Here is a 20,514-nt window from a genome sequence, read left to right as displayed (position 1 = left end):
GAGTCTCTAGCACACATACTACTCTTACATACACTGTGTTAAGAATTCTTTGATATGCTGAAATGCTTGTTTCAAAAGTGAAACCTCTTCTTTTTTTTTTTTTTGGACAGTGCTGATTTTTTTGTGGGGGGTGCAAGGGGGGGGAAAGAACATAGAGGTATCCACAATCACAGCAACCCAACCTGGCCTCACCAGAGTCTGCTCAGTGGTACGTGGCTTCCGCTTTCTCTGGAGTACTTCCCATAATTTAAAAATGCTTGAAGCTGCAGAAGACAGTCCCGCCCTCGGCATCATTCAAAAGAAAACTCAGACACAGAGGCGGGCTCTCGGTTCTTGCATGGAAACATTCATAGCCTTTCAAAGTTAGAGAGCCATAACTTTGTGCTCCTTGGTACTTTTATTCTTGTGATCTAGCCTATCATTGATGCCTGCAAGACTAAAGTCACACATGCTGACAGCCAGCTCAGAGTAGATAATGATTTTAGGTCAAAACTGTGTGCAGGAAAAAAAAAACAAACAAACATGGACTGAAGTGGGGCTGAGCAGGGCAAAGCGAACTCAGATGCCTTAAGGAAATAGCAAAAATGGAATCTTCCCTGTTCTGTGGGCTGCCAGCATGTGACAGTGTATCAGTGTGCATTTCTCCTGTGGGCTGCCAGCGTGTTACAATATCAGTGTGCTATCCCCACGTCTCCTAACCAAAGCATCCCCTCCCTGATCACCAACTACAAGCCTGGGGCTTCCACACCCAGGGTCTGGGAAGCTGCCCTTTCCGGAAGGGTGGTAGAGACCCTGGGAACCAGACCAGCCGGGCTCACAAGTATGAAGAGAATGTCGGGAGAGGAAGTGGTGGCTCTGAGTCAGCATGAGTCATCTGGTTCCAGTGACAATGAAGACTGAGGTGTGTGCTTTGCGCTTTTTTCTTTTCTTGTCTTTTTTTTTTTTTTCCTAATCATGTGGACATCTCTGAGAATGAGGGGACTGGGTGACTTTACAGTGGCTGCTTTCTAAGTTTCAAAGTGACTTTCCAGGCAAGCTGAGCATATCTTGGGATCTTCACAGCACAGTGCCTGGGAAGGCGGACCCTTCTATCAGCTTCTCCCTGGTGAGTACTTTCTGTCAATGATGTTTTCATGCGCCTCTGAGCTGTGACAGCTGCTGTGTCCTGGGGTAGGCAGTGTGCTTCTCCCAGACTCTGAAGGTTTTGTGAGGTCAGAAAAGTGGCTCCCTCTGCCTCCAGTCCACCTCTGCTGTGTCTGCGGGACTCTTGGAGGAAGTTTCTGAGCTGTGCATTGTGGATGGTTGGTAGCTGTGTATTATGCTGTCTCAGAGGAGAGCTTGAGACTCGCCTGGGAAGGAAGCCACCTCGGATTCCTAGCTAGAAGCCAGAGTGAAGGTCAGAGATGGAGGTGGGTGAGTTTGTGCTAAGTGGGCATTGAGGTTGAACTAGCTTCCGCTCCTGAGAAGCAGAAGGAAGAGCCAGCCCGGGGGCAGCTTCTGGTCTCTGACTCAGGCAGCCGAGCCTAAGCCGTCCAGCTTCAGGGCAAGGACTATGGCAGCAAGGCAGAATTTTGGCTTTTCTCTGAACAGGTTACAGCCCTTGCTTCCCCTCAATGCTCCAGGTAAAAGATGTGTTCAAAAGCAAAGAGGAAAGCCACAGACTGGGGACCAGAAAGGGCATGGTAGAAGATAGGGGAGTGGAGTGGGCAGAGTTACTGCTGTTCTTATGAACATACCCTTACTGTCAAATAAAGTTACAGTAACTTTTAAAGCACTTTTAAAGCAAATCTAAAAAGCGGCCATTTGCTTAAAAAGCAGCATAGCAGGCTGCAGGGAAGACAGGAGCCTGCTCTGAGCAACTCGCTGGGGTGTATGGGGCTTCCCGAGTTAAGAATGAGTCAGCATCCTAACTGAATGAACCTTCAGAGCAGCTCCATCCGCCCTGAGCAGAACAGGAGCTTGCTGGCTTGGCCCAGGAGGGAACTTGGTCTTTGCTTGATATCAGCATTGGCTGGCCCTCTGTGAAGGGGATAGTGACACAGCTTTCTCCTGTTTCTTGTGATGCACCTGAGAGGTCCCTTGGCTGTCCCCTTGTCAAGAATGCAGTGTTTGGCTTTCTCAGCATGCCTGAGCCGATGGCAATAGTTTTAGGTCCTGCCCCTGACTGAGCACAGAGTTTGTTAAATGAAAACTCTAGTGTGTAGGAAGGACCAGGATGGTCTAGAGTCACAGTCGCACCCCACCCTTTGAAACAGTTCACACCCTTATGATTGGGCCAATCGGGTGAGATATGAATTTGAAGCTGGCTTCCATAAGAGACAAGCACTAAGTTGGCTTGAATAAATCAGAGTAAGAGCTTCAGAGAAAGTGAGCCTCCCTACACCTTCGAGAGAAATTCCTAGAGCAATTCTATATATGGAACCCAAGGAGTTGCCAAAGGCTCCGCAAGTCAACACAGGGTTTGTTTGAATCTTTCCCCAGCTAGTTCTGCGGCTCAGCCTGAAGATTGTTTATCTGTGTTTAGATAACGGTGGGTGGGTCCCAGCTCTCAGGGACCACACCCTGAAGCCACAAAACTTGGATAGCAAGATTAAAGGGTTAGAAGGGAGACTCTGAAGCAGGGCCGATGGGCCCCAGGCCCTGTTGACCCACTTCTGGAGACCTTGGACTTCTAGATCCTTGTTCATCTTCCTCAGGGCAAGGGGCCCAAGGAGTTAGTACCTGCCAGGAGCTCAGGGTAGGGCCTGGATAGAAAGGGGACTCCAGCACTATTACCTCTGCCTGGTCCGCTTAGTTTCCAGTCCTCTGAAGGCACATACATAGTTTGCAGGTTTGTAGTTGGCTACAGGGCTTTTACAGAAAGTGATTGACAAGCCAGGGAGCCGTTGTCCTAAGTCCAAGAACAGTAGTGCCAGCTCAGGGATAGCCAAAAGAGAGAGAGACCTCCACTCCTAGTTGGCTTGGAGCTTTTAGTGAGTAAGCTGTTCAAGTAACCCGAGAAATGCCACGTCATGGGATCAAGAATCATGACACAGTATGGGCTGAGCACACTTCCACGGGTTCCCATGTCACACATACGCAGGTCACAGCTGTGAGCCTATCTCTGGGTTTTGTGTCTTCGAACCTCACGCGAGGTGGTGCTGTGTTTTGTTTTAGGCATTGATTTTGATCTGTCGTGTAGAGAGAGGTTAGGCAGTCATGTGGATTCTGACAGCTAGTGGCCTCTTACCATGAGAAACAGCAGGGATGGACTGACGGCTCTCTTTAGTAATCAGGAGAGAGTTATTGAACAAGACAGGAAAAAGAGACTAAGGACAAGTGTGAAAACAAATGCCCAAAACCATGATTTGTGCACTGAGGGGGCGGCCCTGTGGTAAGTAAAGAGATTGATGTGCAGGCAGCGGGACCTGAGCTCAGACTACCAGGACCCAGGGAAAGCTGGACACTGTTACCTTTGTAACCTAGCACTGGTGACAAACAGAAAGTGCTTCAGACTCGATGACAGTGGAAGTCACCCAGAATCCTGCTGTCATGGGGTGCTCATCCTGGGACTAACCTGGGACTTGTGGCCCTGTCTCCTCTGGCCTTCTTCGCTGTGGGATATCTGCCCTGTGACATTTTGTGCAGAGCTTTCCACAGCACAAACTCTCTCTTCTTCTGGTGGAAGGGCTGTGAGATCTTGGAGCTCCTGTGTCCTGCCTTCCTCACTGTAGGATGAGACCCTCATGGCTGTGAGCCTTGGGAGGATTCTGGGGTATATACCAGTTGCCAGTAGATACTGTCACCAGGACAGGCGTGTTCTGAGAGATGTGACCAGCTTCTTGCATCTGTCCTGTGGTCTTTCACCAAGAATGGATCCTGTTCTTAAAACAAGCTCTCTCATGGGGTCTCAGTCCGTAGCAGACTCTGCATTCACCAGGGTATTGCTTAATAGGCAAATGGAGACTGCTTCTCAGGAAACCTTGGGTTTTAGCTGTCATTATTACCACCATTGTTATCACTATAACCTCTTCCTCTTCCCCATCTTCTTCCTCCTCCTCCTCACCATCATTTTTATCACCATCATTGTTATCACTAGAACCTTCCTCCTCCTCCCCATCTTCCTCTCTACCCTCCTTCTCATCATTTTTTATTATCAACATGATTACAAAAGTACAGTTCCCATTTTATTCAGCCCAACCACACTTTGTGGGCCCTTGGTTTAACTCCACAATAACCCCCAGGACCATAGAAAGAGGCCAGCCACTCGCCTTACACACTGTCTCAGCGAAGATATACAGGTGCCAGGGAGCCACTAGCCCATTCATTCAACACAGGAAAATGGACGAGAGCAGGCAGCCAATAGGACTTCCTGTGTAATACACAGGGCCATCTGGGCCAAAGGTCAGGAAACCCAGGCCCCTTAGACATGGACCTGCTAGAGGTGGCACAGCTTGATTTGGTGCTGGTGTTTTTAGTGACAATTGTCCCTTAGCTCATGTGGATTCTTGCTACTTGAAAATGATAACTAAGCCCCCAAAGACCAGAATGGAGCACAGCATGGCATTTCCTTACCAATGCCAAAGATTTGTTTGTCTCAAAAGTGAGCCACGTTCTCACGCCCACCCTCGAGGTCCAGAAGTGGCTAGGGTCATTTTGGTCTTTGAGCTCTGTCTGTCCTGTGTGCAGTATTTAAGCTCCAGGATCTGAGACTGGCCTGGCTGTGTTAGAGCATTGTGGATGTAACGTGTATCTTAGTTAGGGTTTTACTGCTATGAGCAGACACCATGATCAAGGCAACTCTAAGACAACATTTAATTGGGGCTGGCTTTCAGGTTCAGAGTTTCAGTCCATTATCGTCAAGGTGGGAGCATGGCAGCATCCAGGCAGGCATGGTGCAGGAAGAGAATTCTACATCTTCATCTGAAGGCTGCTAGCAGAATATTGATTTCCAGGGACCTAGGATGAGAGTCTTAAAGCCCACACCCACAGCGACACATCTACTCCAACAGGGCCATACCCTCTAATGCCACTTCCTGGGCTGAGCATATACAAATCCTCACAATGTGGGTGGCGTAGTCATGGGTCCCCAAAGCTACTCTAATGGCAGGAACCTGAGGGCCCTTCTCTGTTTCTGGCACCATAGCTAAAATTAGGGGCTAGGTCAAGGGCAGGGATCCCCACAGGTTCTGGCTGGATCCTAGTGCTCAAAGAAGAGACAGCCAGTTTGAAGGAACCTGGTTCACAGGAAGGAGAGGGGAGTCAGTGATCAGCTGGTCTCATAGGATTCATTCTGATTGTTGTTAGTATAGCCTGAGAGGTGGGAGCATCAGTTTATCTAATCTAGCTTGGCTTCCCTGCTTATCTTTTGCTTTCTAGGTTGATTACGTGCAAACAGGGACTTCTGGGACAGGAGAGGCGGGGTGCCACTCTGCCCTGGGAAAATGTATCATGTTAAAAGTAGAGAACTTTTGTTAATGGTGGCAGAAGACACACATTCCCATTGCACTAGTAATTTACAGTGCGTAAGGGTCGCACAGGCTCCTGGCAATTCAGCTGGACATAAAGCAACATTTATTAAATATCAGTGGCTCTCAAAGGAGCCAAGCTCACTTGCTCTCAAACCGCTAAAGGGTTCTGTTCTCACAATTGTATTGTTCTCAGGCAGGAAGCCATTTGTCCTGGGAGAGCCAGCAAGGCAGGCAGTTCATCCACTGCTCGGCTCCATCATCCGTATCACTGGCATCCCTTCTCCAATTTGTCTTAGAGTTTCAAAAAAGGCTGCTGAAGCTCTGGGCAACATCATTGCATTGACAGGAGGAAGTGGGGAGGGGAAAAGTTAATCTTATGGATGTCAGCATTCTTTAAAATTTCCCTAAAATCCTCAGCAAACAAGCTCAACTGACTATAGGTGGAAGAAGATGGGGGGATGAGACTCCCTAAAACAGGACTCACAAAGAAAGGACATGGGTCTGATATAGAATCAAGGACAAGGACTCCTATCCCATTCATATTGTCTGACTCTCTTTGTCCCCAGAGATGATGGAGACCCACCCATTTCAGGTGTTCTGGGGTTAATCAGGTAATTTCCAATAAATAGAGCCCCTGGCCTTAGGGCCATACCTCTTTTGATACTCTAAGCAAGGTCACCTTTGTCTCCGTGCTGGCCACCAGCCTGGCCTCTGAAACCAGCTTCTTGGCTGCCACCTGGAACCAGGTACCCTGTCCTGACTAAGCTTCAGGAGGGAAGGGTGGGTCTCTAGGCCAGGGCCAGCTGGGTCCCTGGTGTGTCCTCCTGTAGGAAGGAAGCCCAGCTTGGAGGAGTCTGAGCAGTTTTCTCACACCTGTGTGGAGGTCAAGTCACTCAGTGAGGATGCTCCCCATCTTCCAGGCTCCCGGGGCACCTACCCAACAAGCTCATATTCGTCAGCCACCAAATGAGAAGGGCCTCACCTACCCTTCTCCCCATTTCCCTGGCTACTTTGCAGACTGTCAGTGGGAACGAGGTTTCTTCCTTCTGAACACTGCAGCCCTCCTCACCTGACGCTGTGGGGGCGTGATGGTAATAGACTCTGTCACAGGCAGCGTTCTGTGAGTCTGAGCATCTCCATCATGAGCAGAGTAAGGCTTCACTGTGAAGTTTAGGTTGGCCTCAAACTCATGGCCCTCCTGCCTCCACCTCAGGTACTGGGAGTCATGGCGGAGGCCACCATGTAGCTCCTTTATTAGGTAAACAACAAGTGCTCAATAATTGTACAGCTAAAAAGATCTGCTCTTCATATATTCTGCCGGAAAAGCTTCCTGCTACTTCCTGTGAGGCCACTGTCCAGGTTCTACAAAGTGGATCCTAGACACGGAGGAGAAAATTGCTTGCTCCTGTGCCCGTTCACAGTACAGAGAAGCTATGATATGAACGCAAATGACTTCAGTATTTTTAAATCATGCATAGGATGCAGTGCCTGTGGAGGCCAGCAGAGGAGTTAGAGGTGGGTTGTGAGTGGTCCAGTGTGAGTGCTGGGAACCAAATCCCTGGCCTCTGCTAGAGCAGTATTAACCCTTAACCACTGAACCATCCGTCTCCACAACCCCACACGACTGTTGACAAGTCTCCTGCCTTACATCCTTTCTCTTCTTCCTGTGCTGTCAACAACAGCTTCTTTGTTGTTAGGGACAACAACGTTTCCTGTAAAGGCTATTTCCCAGGCTCCTTTGCAGTTAGAAAGAGGAAGGCTAGTAGTGGGTTTGCCAGGGATGCTGGGAAAGCTATTTAAAGGACTCTGACATCTCCAACCCTTGACCTTTGCTCCCACACTTTCCTTCTCCGGATTCCCAAGTGTCCCAGGTACTTTGGTTTAACCTTTCCGATCTTTCTCCCTTCTTTCTTTCTGTCAAAATGCAGAGGAGACAGCTGGAGCTCTAGCAGCCTTCTCGGTCTTATTAAAAAAAAAAAAAAAAGTGTCTGTCTTAGTACAATGATGTACTTCATTCACACTGGATTCATGATTATGCCCATTGAAAATATATTATTCGTGTTTTCTTTCTAATGAAAATATTTTGAGTGGACCCTGCCATGGGCTCCAAGCACAGTACCCTCTAAGTCTGCTGGAATCATAGAATCATCCTTGGAAACACTTTGCCTTGGGGAAGGATATCTGAAGGAACATATGAACTGTGGATGGCCAGTGGCCACAGCAGGCCATAAGTATGACTTACTTCTGCCTTTGGCAGACCTGCTTGACTGTTAGCTTCTGTGGGTGAGCCTCAACCCAGTCCCTCATGTTATCCTTGCACTTTCAGAGTAGACTTGTCCATTCATTTGCATTTCCGTGTGTGTGTGTGTGTGTGTGTGTGTGTGTGTGTGTGTTCATGTATTTGCAGGGGAACATACCCTTGTGTGCAGGAGACAAACTTGGATGTCAATTTTTAGGTAGTGTTGTTTACTTTTCTTCCTCCTCTTCTTCCTCCTCATCCTTCTCTTCTTCTCCTCCTCCTCCTTTTTTCTCCTTTTCCTTCTCATTTTCTTCCTTCTCCCTTTTTATCTTCTTCATTTTCTCCTCTTCCTCCTCTTCTTTCTCCTCCTCCTTCTTTAGACCAGGTCTCACCGGCCTGACACTGAAAAAACCATGCTGCGCTGGCTGGCAATGAGCCCCAGATAATCTACCTGTATCACTTCCCTAGTGCTAGGATCCCAAATGTGCAACATCACATTTGGCTTTTTAAACATTGATTCTGGGAATTGAACTCAGGTCTTCCTGCTTGCAAGGCAAGCACTTTTCAACCCAGCTGCCTGCCCAGCCCTGTTTGTATTTCTTCATTTTTTCCTGTAGGATCTGTCTCTACTTCATCCGCTTAGTGTGCACACATCTAAGTTTGGGCAACGTGTGCTTCTTCTCTAACTCTGAATTCTATCGAATTCATCTCAAGTGCACCCTGCTCTTCCCTCCCTCCCTATACCCGATTATTGTGGATGCCTTCATTATTGTGTTCCAGGTGTAGTTGGATAGTTTTGGGTAACATGATGACAGAAATCGGGCCACAGGGATGAAGTGGCTGCCACCCACTGTTGTACTGGGGGCTACTGGAGCCACTCAGGGTTGGTCCCACCTGGGACAGGGACAGACTGACATTCTTGATACTGGAGATTCATCTACCCTCAGGCATGGTGAGCTCACCTTCCTCTACAGTCAGCCTCAGCAGGGTCTGATAGGGACAGCCTATGGTGCCTTACCCGTTGGCAGCTGACCATGTAGAGGCTCCTGTTGCCTGGCAACAAGAAAACAGCTCTTGGGTATCTGGTGAAGTGGGACAGTGTATTCCTGTGGCTTCTTAATCCCTTTGAAGCAGCTTTGTCCAACAAAATCTGCAGCTACGGCCCTACTCTGACTGCCCTGCCTGATATGGTGACCACACTTGTGACCTCCAGGCAGTAGATGCATGGTCAGTGTGACCAGGAACTGAGCTGAATGATTAATTGCTTAATTACAATATAAATATCCATAGCCCTGTGTGGCTAGAAGCTCCTGGGTTTGCCTATGTACTTTCCCAGATGATTTTCCTCGGGCTCACTTTCGTTTTCCCTGGTTTCAATTTCCCACAGTCAAACATGACCCACCGAAGGTTAACGTCCATAAATACGCAATTCCTGTTTTAAACTGCATGCAGACATGTGGGTGGGAGCAGTGTGAAGACACCTCTCACACACCTGCTTCATCCTGCCAAGTCACAATTCCCTCTGTTCAGAGTTTCCACACTGTATATTCTACCTGCCTGCTGGTCCTTCAGAGTTGCCTCCTCTACCATTAGATTGTCCAGTAGATAGTGCTTGTGTCTAAATAACCTTCATTTTACTTAATTCTGGCCCCGGTGCACATGAAATGTGGTGACTTTACTATACAGTATATTGTTGTAATTGGGAGATTTCATTAATAATCATTTGTCTCTTATTTTGTCTAAATTATAATTTCAGCCTTATCACAGACACACACTGGGGAAAGAAAACGTCTATGTTGGACGCTCCCTGCAGCTTCAGGCATGCCCTGAGGTCTTGGAGTGTTTCCTCTGAGGATAGGAGTCTGTTGTGTTCTTGTCTGTGTGAATGAAGTCATTCCGCCATCTGACTAGATTGGTTATAAAGAAGCTCCATACTCTGGCGCTGTCACTGTGCCAGACTCCTCCAAATTGCCCTTGGGGGGCTTTTAGAGACACAAGCATCCAAGTAGCATAGGCAGGAGCTGTCCAGGCCCTGACGAAGTTCTGGGCTGCTTAACGCCATTCCATGGTTCCTTCGAGTTCTGGGATTTGCTTCTGTAGATGATCCAAAAGGCAGCTTTCTGGCTGCTTTCAGATGCTGCTGAGTTATACCCTGAGCCCTGGTTCCTTACCAAGAGGTCCTCCCAACGTTGGGGACCATCCTTACCTTGCATGCCGGCTCCTGAACCCTGGGCAAGTTCCTTCCCTGATACCCAGTTCCCTGAGGCCCCACAATGCCCTCCTCCGTGAAGATTCAGCTGTCTACACTTTGGCACAATTGTCTTTATGCTTGAATGCTATGCTGAGGTTATTAGTGACCTCCATCTGCCAGGCCCACAGGGTCCTCACAGTCTGCTCATACCCTGTGGGGATACATAAAGTCATGTCCTTACTATGTATCTGAGGTGGTGACTTTTCCCCCCCAATGACTATCATCCCTGGTTTAGTCTAGCCTTGGCTCATGTTTTAGCTTAGCCGTGGCTCCTGTTGTAGTTTGCTTTTCTGTTGCTATGACAAACACCATGATCAATAGCAACTTAGGGAGGAAAGTGTTCATTTCTTTCTTACACTTCTTCCAGTCTTTTCACTGAGGGGTCAGATCAGCCACCATGGCTCAGATGTTCTGTACAAGACATGAATTTGGACAGACATCACCTTGACCTCTTTGCCAAATGTGTGTCAGCGAAAGCTAGGGACAGAGGGCTTTCATTAAAGATCATCTTCAAGTTTGCCAATATCCAGACATTTGCAGGTGCCCTTGGGGACACTGGCAGTGACCATGGTGCATAACTGTCAGTGATGGGGGCATTGCAGAATAGCATGTGTGACGGTGGTTATCTAGACAAGGCGGGGGGCGGGGGGAGTAAGTGGAAATGACTCAGCTCAGCCTTTCCCCATGATTATCCTTCCCTCTCGCCTCCATTCTTTCAACCCCCTCTCTTCCAGAACAGGGGCTTTGGCAGTCAGTTACTATGGCAGGTACATTGCCAGCTTGACATGATTTAGAGCCATCCAGGAGGCGAGCCTCTGAGCACATCTTCGAGGGAGTTTCTAGGTTGGGTTTGCAGGAGTGGGGAGACCAATCTTGAATGTTGGCAGCAGCGTTTCCCCGTTTCCCCGGCTGGGATCTCAGACTGTAGAAAACAAAGAAAGCAAGCTGAATACTTGCTTTCATCTCTCTCTGCTTCCCAAGTGTGAATGCAGTGTCTGCGTCCTGGTGCTGTGCCTCTTTGCCCCGAAGCCCCTGGAGCTGCAAGCCCAGATTAAGTCTCCATGAAGCAGCTCTTGTCGCAACCAGAGGAAAGTAACTAATACAGAAATCCTCACTCTCGAACCACGACTCTGGGCACCATTGCCTTAGCCACCTGTGTTCAGTTTTTTCCGCAGAGTTCATGTGTCAGGTGTCTTGCCTTCCCAGCCGGCAATATCTACTTCACTGTTTCATTTTTTTTAGAATACGTATGTGGGCCTGAGTATATGTGTGTGTGATCTGCATGTGTACATGTACCTTCAGAAGCCAAAAGAGGGCTTCAGAACTTCTAGAGCTGACGTTACAGGTGATTGTGAGCCGTGCAGTGTGCTTCTGGGAACTAGAATCCTTTGCAAGAGCAACAAGTGTTTTTAACCCCAGCCCCTAGCTTGTGCTACCCTCCAAAGCTGGACTAGCTGGGTGGCTCATCTCATATCCCCACAGGGCTTGGGGGGGGGGAGGGGGAGTGTTGCTCTTTGAACTTCACCCAAAATGCCTGCTCGAAGTCATGCTGGAGAAGGGGGATGACATGAGGCCCAGAGTACAATGCTGCCACCCAGCAATGTGATGGGCAACCATAGGCATGGACCTTCAGGGTGACATGAAAACTCCCTTGTCCAAAACATATCTCATCTGCTGCGTGTCCTCAACACAAACCTCAGCCTCCCTCAGGGATCCGAATACAACAGCCTGGCCGCTTGGAGGGAGGACACACACACGACCACCTCTCTGAGACCCTGTACAGCTGATAAAGTCAAACCGTGCTCCCAGCTCCTCTCACCCACCCCTGCCCGTCTCTAGCCTTCAGGATAATGAGACTCTCCCTACACCAATTTGCTCCTTCTGGGGCTCAAGTGGAAATCGGTGTCAGGGGATGGGTGCTGAGAGAGAGAGGGGGGGGAGGGAGAGGGAGAGGGAGAGGGAGAGGGAGAGGGAAAGGGAGGAGAGGGAGAGAGGGAGAGGGAGAGGGAGAGGACGTCTGCGAGTTCTGAGCCAAAGCACTGTAAAGTCACTGTCCCTGCCCATCCTCTCCTTACGAAAGCATGGTGCCCTTTGGGGATTTCAGACTTTGATTTTATCTCCTGAAGAGAGGAAGAGAGATCAGCCATGATGCCTAAACTGTAGGTAGGGAATCAAATTTCTTTGGGAAATTGGAAAGAGCCTCTGGCTATGGAGGTGGTGAGAAACTGGTGTTCCTGGGGCACGCTTAGTGGGTCAAGAACGTATGTTAAAGGCTCATTCAAACTTACTCCGCTCACAAAAGTCACAGCTAATCAAACTGAGGTCCTTGAAAAGTGCTAGCCTAGGGATGGATGCAGAATTCCTGGCCACCTCAAACCTCCCATGGGCTGTGTATATCCAACTTTGGTAGATTCTGTGTCCCAAGACTATTCAGGACTATTATTTCTCAGAGAGATGACTGTTGTTCTGGCCCTGGGCTGAGGCAATCTTTGACCTCAGAGAATCTCATGGAAAGCCTTGGGATTCATCCTAGGCTGTCGTAGGCCACACTTTCATCCAGCTATCCTTCCTGCCTCACTTGGAAAGGAGCCGGCATAGCCTGCAGCTGGCCTTCCCAGCAGCTCTTGAGCTAAGCAAGAGGTCTCTTTGAACCTGCAAATGACATGAATGAAGAACTAGAAGGTCTAGCTTCAATTCATTTTTTTCATATAAGATTTAAAAAAAAATGGAACTGAATAAAATAGTATTCAGGCCACCATAGACAGTTTAGGTGGTACTGGTGACCAAACCCAGGGCTTTGTGCATGCAAGGCAAGTATTCTATTAAATGAGCTATATCCCAACCCCAAGACGAGACGATAAAGTCCCTCCAGAGAGGGTAGGGATCGGATAACAGGCTCTTGCATGCAGGGACAGCACAGTGACCATTCTCCAGTCTCTAGTCCAGTCCCAGAGGGCCTTTGTGATAAGCTGGGCCAATTAGAATCAGCATCAGATATGCTCCTGGGGACTGGTGCTCCAGCCCTGAGGGTTATAATTTGATATGAAGCACCATGTGCTTCGAGTGGGACCCAGAGCCCCCAGAGTCCCCAGGGCACCCAGTGCTATTTGCAAAGCAGATAGAATCAGGACTATTTCAGTAGCTATGGAGACGTGCTTGCTGTCTGCTTGCTGGTGTCTGTCCCAACTCACCTCACTGAAGTGCACGCAGGGCTCGTGTGACTTCCTGAAGGATCCTCAGAGCATCCACAGGTGATATGGGGTTATAGGGAGGCATCCATGTCTAGCTTGTCTGGTACCTTACAGAGACTAGACTGATGGGAGACTCAGCCGAGGAGGAGTGGGCTTTATTCAGCATCAACACTGAGAGTGACTGAAACTCTCCACTATGGGCAACTTTGATCTTCCTGAGCAGGGACATTGACCCTGACAGAACAGGAAGCAAATGGGTGCTTACTGGCGGGAGGGAGTTGGTGGGAGAGACATGAGCAGGAGTCACAGGTTGTGAGTCACCAGTTAGGGCCTCAGTGCATGTCTGTCTCTGAAAATGTATATGTTCCCAGTGGCTCAGAACATGTCCTTTTCTATAACAGTACCATCACAGATCTAACTACCTCAGACAATGGCCTGTAGAATAGGGTGACAGGTGGCAATAGAAAAAGGAACTTGGGGCTGGAGAGATGGCTCAGCCGTTCAGAGAACTGACTGCGTTTCCAGATAGTCCTGGTTCTATTCCCAGCACTCCCATAGCTCACAAACATCTGTAATTCCAATTCCAGGAGATCCAGTACCCTCTTTTGACCTCTCTGGGCTCCAGGCATTAATGTGATGCATAGACATATGTGCAGGCCAAACACCCATACAAAAACAAAAACAAAACAAAACAGACAGGTGGACATATATACCCAGGCCCTGGGAGGCTAGAGACAAGGAGACTCAGCCCAGAGATCACCAGCAGATGAGGAGAAGGCCTGAAGCAGATCTTTCCCTTGGAAGGCACACAGCCTGGCTAAGCCTTTGCCTTCAGACCTGAGAGACAGATGTCTGCTATGCAGCACTCCACAGCCTTAGCGCTAGCATATGATCAGAGCATGTAGCTTACGTGTGTGTGTGTGTGTGTGTGTGTGTGTGTGTGTGTGTGTGTGTGTAGGAGGGTCTCCGAGGAGTCCTAGGTCCACTTCAGTGTGGATTAGCTCCTTGAAGGCTGTCTCCTGACAGTGAGTGTGCTGTCAGCCTGTTACCAAGAAGTCTTTTTTTATTAGATATTTTCTTTATTTACATGTCATACAATATCTCCTTTCCCAGTTTCCCCTCCAAAAAACAAAAAAAACTAAACTAAACAAAAAACAAAAACAAGAACAAACCCCTGTTCCCTCCCTCCTCTCCTCTCCCCCTGCTCACCACCCCACCCTCTCCTGCTTATTGGCCCTGGCATTCCTTTACACTGGGGTATAGAACCTTCACAGGGACAAGGGCCTCTCCTCCCATTGATGACAGACTTGGCCATCCTCTACTATACATATGCTGCTGGAGCCATTAATCCCACCATGTGTACTCTTTGGTTCGTGGTTTAGTCCCTGGGAGCTCTGAGAGTACTAATTAGTTCATAAGAAGTCTTTTTTGAATACTTAGGTGAATCAAATGGTCTTGCTGTGTTTAAAGTTTTTTTTTTTTTAAGATTTATTTACTTTATTTACATGAGTGAATTGTAGCTGTCTTCAGACACACCAGAAGAGGGCATCAGATCCCATTACAGATGGTTGTGAGCCACCATGTGGTTGCTGGGATTTGAACTCAGGACCTCTGGAAGAACAGTCAGTGCTCTTACCTGCTGAGCCATCTCTCCAGCCCTAAAGTTTTCTTAAAAGTAACAACAATTAAAGAAAAAGAGGCCATGATTCTGAAAGAAAGCAAGGGGGATAGGCACATGGGAGGACCTGACAGAATGAAAGGAATAAATGATGTAATTATATCATAATCTCAACAAATAAGAATTACTTTTTAAAGTGGCTGAATAATGAAAAGTTCGAAAGTAGATTCTGGACTTACATTTGCTAAGAAAAGGGCCGGGGGAGTGGGGTGGAGGTGAAAAAAGAAAGAGGTTTCTCATCCTCATACAGAATGAGGTGTCCTCTGGTGGGCACAAAGGGTTTCATTTAGGGTCCATTGGAGGCCCTGAGCCCAGGACTGGTGGCTCAGGCTGGTTAATCTCACACCGAGAGTCTTGCCTGTGCCATCCGAACTTTCACCCACTCTGCCGCTCTCCTTTCCCTTTCTCCGAAGTCCGAGTCCCCCAGGGAGCCAGTGATGCTTCTCCCTCTAGGGGACAGTTTCCACAGATCGAGGACCAGCCTCCCAAGGGACAGCAGCAGCACAGCAATAGGGGGACTTCTGGCTTGTTGCCTAGTTGTTAAACCAACGTGGTGGCGCACCCTCAGAAACACAGGCTCCAACAGCACATTCAGAAAAACAGGAACCATCAATTCATGAGAACCTGAAGAGAAAAATAGTTTAAAGAACCGAGAAGGTGCCACATTATAGTGAAAGAGTGCTGGGTTTTAGAAATTACAGAAATGAGCCACGACGGCCTCCCAGGCCCCACTGAGGCAGTTACACGAGACGTAACCACACACAAACAAGGCTGTTTCTTATAATATCACAGCATTTACAGGCAAAGGAGCCGCTTTCTGAGCATTTCGTGGAAAGTTATTTTAGTGTCGGGACTAGCTTTCCGCCATAAGTATTTTTCAAGGATGTGAAACTTTGACTTCAAAGTCAGAAGGTGGGGAGCTAGGACTCAAGTCTGGACATGGTCTGTACGGTGGGGCCCTGACTGCGGACTGCCAGCCGGGTGTTCCCTTGCACTGGGGTTCAGGAGTTTACAGTTTCCTGTCCTCTTCTGCAGTTAGGGGGATTCTCTTGTGGCCAAGCAGAGAGTGTTTCCGCCAGGGACCTGCAGGACAAAGCCATTTCCTACATAAATACTTAGTAATTCTTTTTACAGTAAAATGGAAGCTGTTATCTAAAGCACAACAAAAGCCCTCTGTTTATGACGGAATGCCTTGCCGGCACTCTGAGGTAACTGCTGAAGAGACGTCCAAGTATGAGGCAAACGATGCCCTGACAACAGAAGTGCCCAAGAAGCCGCTGCTCCAGGATCTGAGGAAAAGTCAGGTCAGAAAGCAGGGCAGTCGTGAGCAGCCCAGGAGAGACAGATAATGAGTGCCCAGTGCTGGACACAGGCCAGGCCCAGGGCAGGCAGGATCCTGGGAGACCGTTGGACACTTGGAGAATTAGATTCAAGTGCCTGTGCACTGAAAGGTAGCTCAGCCAAAGCTGGGAGAAAATAGGTCTGGTTTTTCTGGGTTCCTCAGTAACTGGGGAAATGGAAAGATAGCCTTGCGTAAGAATGCACATACCTATGAAACAGAGACCCACACTGCAGAAGATTGGGGATTTGAAGCTGTGGAATATGCCAGAAGCTGCAATCTGGACTCGCACTGGAGAGTCATCCTGGGAGCCACCAGTCAAAGAAGTCTTGACTGAATGTTCTACCTCAAAGTTGCTTTCCTGAGGACCCACAAGCCATTAAATTAAGCCCCGTACTCTCCGGCTCTGAGCCCTGAGCCCGTGACAGATGTAGACTAGGCTGGTGTCTGAAACATGCATTCTGTGTAATTTCAGAGAGGCATGTACTTGTTTAAATGCTCTGCTCCCTCTGTCTTGAAGCTCTGAATGCTCTGCTCCCTCTGTCTTGAAGCTCTGAATGTACACATATGTGTGCACCCATGCACCGTGTGTGGTTTGCTCAACTGCAGTAGCTCCCTCTAGAACTCTGCTTCTTAGCTCTTCTGGCAGTCTCTGACGGAGCCGGGAGCTCACCATCTCAGCTAGAATGGCTGGCTGGTCAGTGAGCTCCCTGGATCTGCCCCATCTCACTCCCCCCACCCCACCTCAACTCCCCAGCACTGAGATTACAGATGCAAGCCGCCATACTTGCCTTTTCACACGGGTCTCTCGGATCCAAACTCAGGTCTCCACGCTGCGCAGCAAGTGCTTCGCCCACTGAGCCATCTCCCAGCCTGTTTTGAAACTTACTTTTTAAACATGGAGTCTCGCACATTCAGTTTGGTAGTTGTTGTTTTGGGTTTTTTTGCTTTGTTTTGTTTTGTTTTGTTTTACCTAGGCTCATGCCTAGAGTAGCCAGGCCAGGACTTGGTTTTAACTCCTTTCTGGATGAGCCTGCATGAAGTTTCTGGTCCTCCAAATCTGCCCTTGGGATCCCCTGCTGAAGGCAGAGCCAGCACAGATGAAACCAGCAACTTGGACTTCTCACCAGTACATATAGTAACAGTGGCTCCTGCTGATTTATGACATGTGCAGTAAAACCAATTTACATAGATGAAGAGGCGGGGATAGAGCTTGTGGTGAGCTAATGCATCCTCCCTCCCAAGGTCAGGTCTCCAGACCTGTGACTCAAGGCAGCCAGCAGGAGGCCCATGTGTACTAGGGAACCACAGCTTAGTTCTGAAGCATGCAGTATCAAGGGTCTCCCCAGTTAGGACTCCAGGTGCCTGGAAGGTTGGTTATAGGGAATCTCTTTGTCCCCATGTAAGACATAGGAGTGGACTATTGTATATATCTATCTGTCCATTTCAGACTCCCCTGAGAATGAGGAAGTGGGTTTCTGTTCTGGATCCTTCTCTTCCCATCACATGCTTCTGCTCCTCCTTGCCCATCCCCATGCTGCAACACTTCATCTTAGGCAATGGAAGCAGAGACAGCATCGTCTGAACTCAAGGTCTGCCCCTCCATTTTCATGGGACCAGCATGCAAATGGATACCTACTTAGAGAGAATGTGCTTTACAATCACAAAAGAAAGCTGCACAGGCCATAAAGCTACCCCATGCCCGGCTGTACTTTATCAAGCCCACAGCTGCAGGACTTGGCTCAACTAGCATGAAGGCCCATGAAAGCGGGACACCCACATAGCCACCTGCAGGGACCCTGCTGCTGGGTTATGTTTAGGCCACCTGTTGGTCGCTTGTTCTACTGCAGTGAGAACAACCTGCCTGCAGAGGTGTTGTTGGCGGTCAGGGGGCGCTAGTGAGCTGTGGACTGCAATTCTCCACAAAGACAGTCAGGGTGGGACTGGAAAGTCCACATGAGACAATAGAAATACACATATTTTTTTTTTTTTTTAACTGTAAGACTTCTCAGGACCTTCGGTCATGGATCATAAGTATCCAGACAATAGCTAACACGGCAGAGACTATGCAGCTGATATTAGATATGGCTCAAGCAGAGAACTCCACAAATGGATCTATCTGTTTTAAAATGTCGTGGGACCTGAGTCTCAAAGAACGTAGTTTAGGATGAAACACGACTGCTGCAAAAGGCAAGAAGGGATAAATTGCTAGGAAATAAAGTGACAATAAAGTGACATGGATTGAAGTGTTCAAAATGGGAAAGGGACCAGGAAGATGACTCACTAGGAAAAGTGCTTGTTGACCAAGTGTGAAGACCTGAGTTTAGATACCTAGTGCCCACATAAAGGTGGGATATATCTGTGACCCCAGCGCAAGGGGTTAGGGGCAAAACCAGGCAGATTTGCAGAGCTGGGCTAACTGAATGAGTTAGTTCAGGTTCAGCAAGAGACCTTGTCTCAATAAAACAGGGTAGGGATTGTTAATCATCAGCCTCATTCTTCACCGGTATAACATGCATACACACGTATACGCATATAACATACACAATTAAAAATTAATAAAGATAAGGTGAGGAAGAATCCCACAGAGGAGGAATGGCATGGTGGTGTGGTGGCACAGCAGAGGAGAGTGACTGGCACATCTGGGCACCTAGAGACATCTGTGTGGAGCTTTGATTGCCAGAGCCTGGTGTGGGAGTCTCTTACCTGCAGGTTGCATGCTTGGGCGTGCTTGCGGGTTATTGGGGAAGAGGATGGGTTGGTGACCAAATAGCTTTCTAATAAAGACTTTGTGGGCAGAATTATCATGAATATGAATGGAGACCCTTGGTCCTCTTAGAACTTCTGGCTTTCCGCATGGGACCTGGGTGCAACAGAAAGAGCCTGCACCTTGAGCTTGGGAGGCAGGAGAATGGGCACATGCAGAAGCAACAACAGAGACAGGTCTTCTTTGGAAACTCCAGGCCACTCTTGTCACATCAATATTTCAAGAACCCAGAGCAAACGCTACCACCTGGGCCTCCGTCTGTGAGGACAGAGCTGGAGAGGCTACCACGTGTGAGGAGTAAGCTTGGGTGGCGCAGTTTCTTTCATGTAAGCATTAAGAGTCTTACAAAGTGGAAGTGTTATAAAAATCAGTGAAATATCTCTAGGGGACTACCCCTTGATTCCCCAAGTGTATATTGGCTGAGCAGCCACCAATAACAAGTGGGGACACCTGTGTGCCAGACGGTACCCCAGCCACCCCTTCAGCATGGAACATGGAAACAGCGTAAGACATCTTCGCCATAGCTCCAGCCTATAGAGGAGACAGAGGCTCACTGTAGTCTTTTGCCAGGATGGATTAGAAGTGCTTAACTACTGCCAGTTAGCAGCTGTAGTCCCAGACAGCACTAGGAAAAATAAAGTCAATGAAGAACATTCTAGTTGAACCCAAACAAGAACGTTTTGCTGTCTAGAACCAGCAAAATAGCCTCCTTGTTGACTTGCGTGTTCTAGAATGTCATCCTGCCATACACAGAAGCTGTTCGAGGAAGAGTATATAGATGAAAAAGTCACACACGCCCTGTGGCTTCGGAAGTCATGAGGTTTGCTCCTATGTGTTCACATGTAGGACAAAGAACATTCTGGAAGCATTAGTTTTTGGACCAAGGCTCATATTTGAGATGAGTGCATCTCCTCCTGTGTGTCTCCCACAGAAATGCCACCAGGCCCATTCCTATGCCCTGCCTCACCCACAGTCTTTGCAATTACACTGATGCCCAAGCACTGTCCAGTGCAACCCTACAAACACATTTGTGTGTGAAGCTAGATCCTTTTCAACCAAGGCAGTAACCAGGACAGATGGGTGAGGGGCTTTGGGGCAGGTGTAGGAGTCAATGGTCATCCTCAAGAACACCGATATCCATTTGCTTGGCTGCTAATATCTATGGCCGTTAACACCCTGGATGCACCTGCTCTCATCTGAAATCTGCTAAAATATTCCTGCATGGTGATTAAGGAGAAATGATATTCAAATACTGAAAACATCACACTCCCAGGTCTGAGCACACTTGCCAGGATGTAGCCCACTAACCCATTGTCACCAGAAAACAGTTCATCTTAATGTGGTGAGTTCTGATAGACATGAGATGAACTAGACAGTATTTCCAGGGAAGATGGCTGATCACTATGGAAAAGTGAGACCTAAGCAGTGAGTGGCTTAGAGGAGGGAAGCTACTTCAGGGGTCTTGGTGTTCAGGAGGGGACAGTGACCCTCCTGTGGATTTGTGCTCAGTCAGAAAAGAAGAAGAGTTTGGACCAGGCCTTGAGAGGCAGGTCAAAGTTATGTGCAGAAGTGGCCTAGGAGGGAGCAGCCCTTGAGGGC

General features: G+C 48.4%; 1 long non-coding RNA gene across 4 annotated transcripts in view; it reads left to right on the top strand.

Moving 5' to 3' along the window:
* Window positions 1-509: 509 nt before the first annotated feature.
* Window positions 510-20,514, top strand: part of LOC116090897 — a 170,691-nt gene continuing 150,686 nt past the window's right edge. For 2 of the 4 annotated variants that reach the window (XR_004118845.1, XR_004118841.1), the window contains exon 1: window positions 915-1,105. This is a non-coding gene — a long non-coding RNA (uncharacterized LOC116090897). The other 2 variants (XR_004118843.1, XR_004118844.1) reach the window with 2 other exon arrangements.

Source organism: Mastomys coucha, unplaced genomic scaffold (assembly GCF_008632895.1).
Source record: "Mastomys coucha isolate ucsf_1 unplaced genomic scaffold, UCSF_Mcou_1 pScaffold15, whole genome shotgun sequence".
In the NCBI taxonomy this organism is placed as follows: domain Eukaryota; kingdom Metazoa; phylum Chordata; class Mammalia; order Rodentia; family Muridae; genus Mastomys; species Mastomys coucha.
Note: the sequence above shows the minus strand (reverse complement) of the source record. Positions and strands in the feature narration are given on the sequence as shown.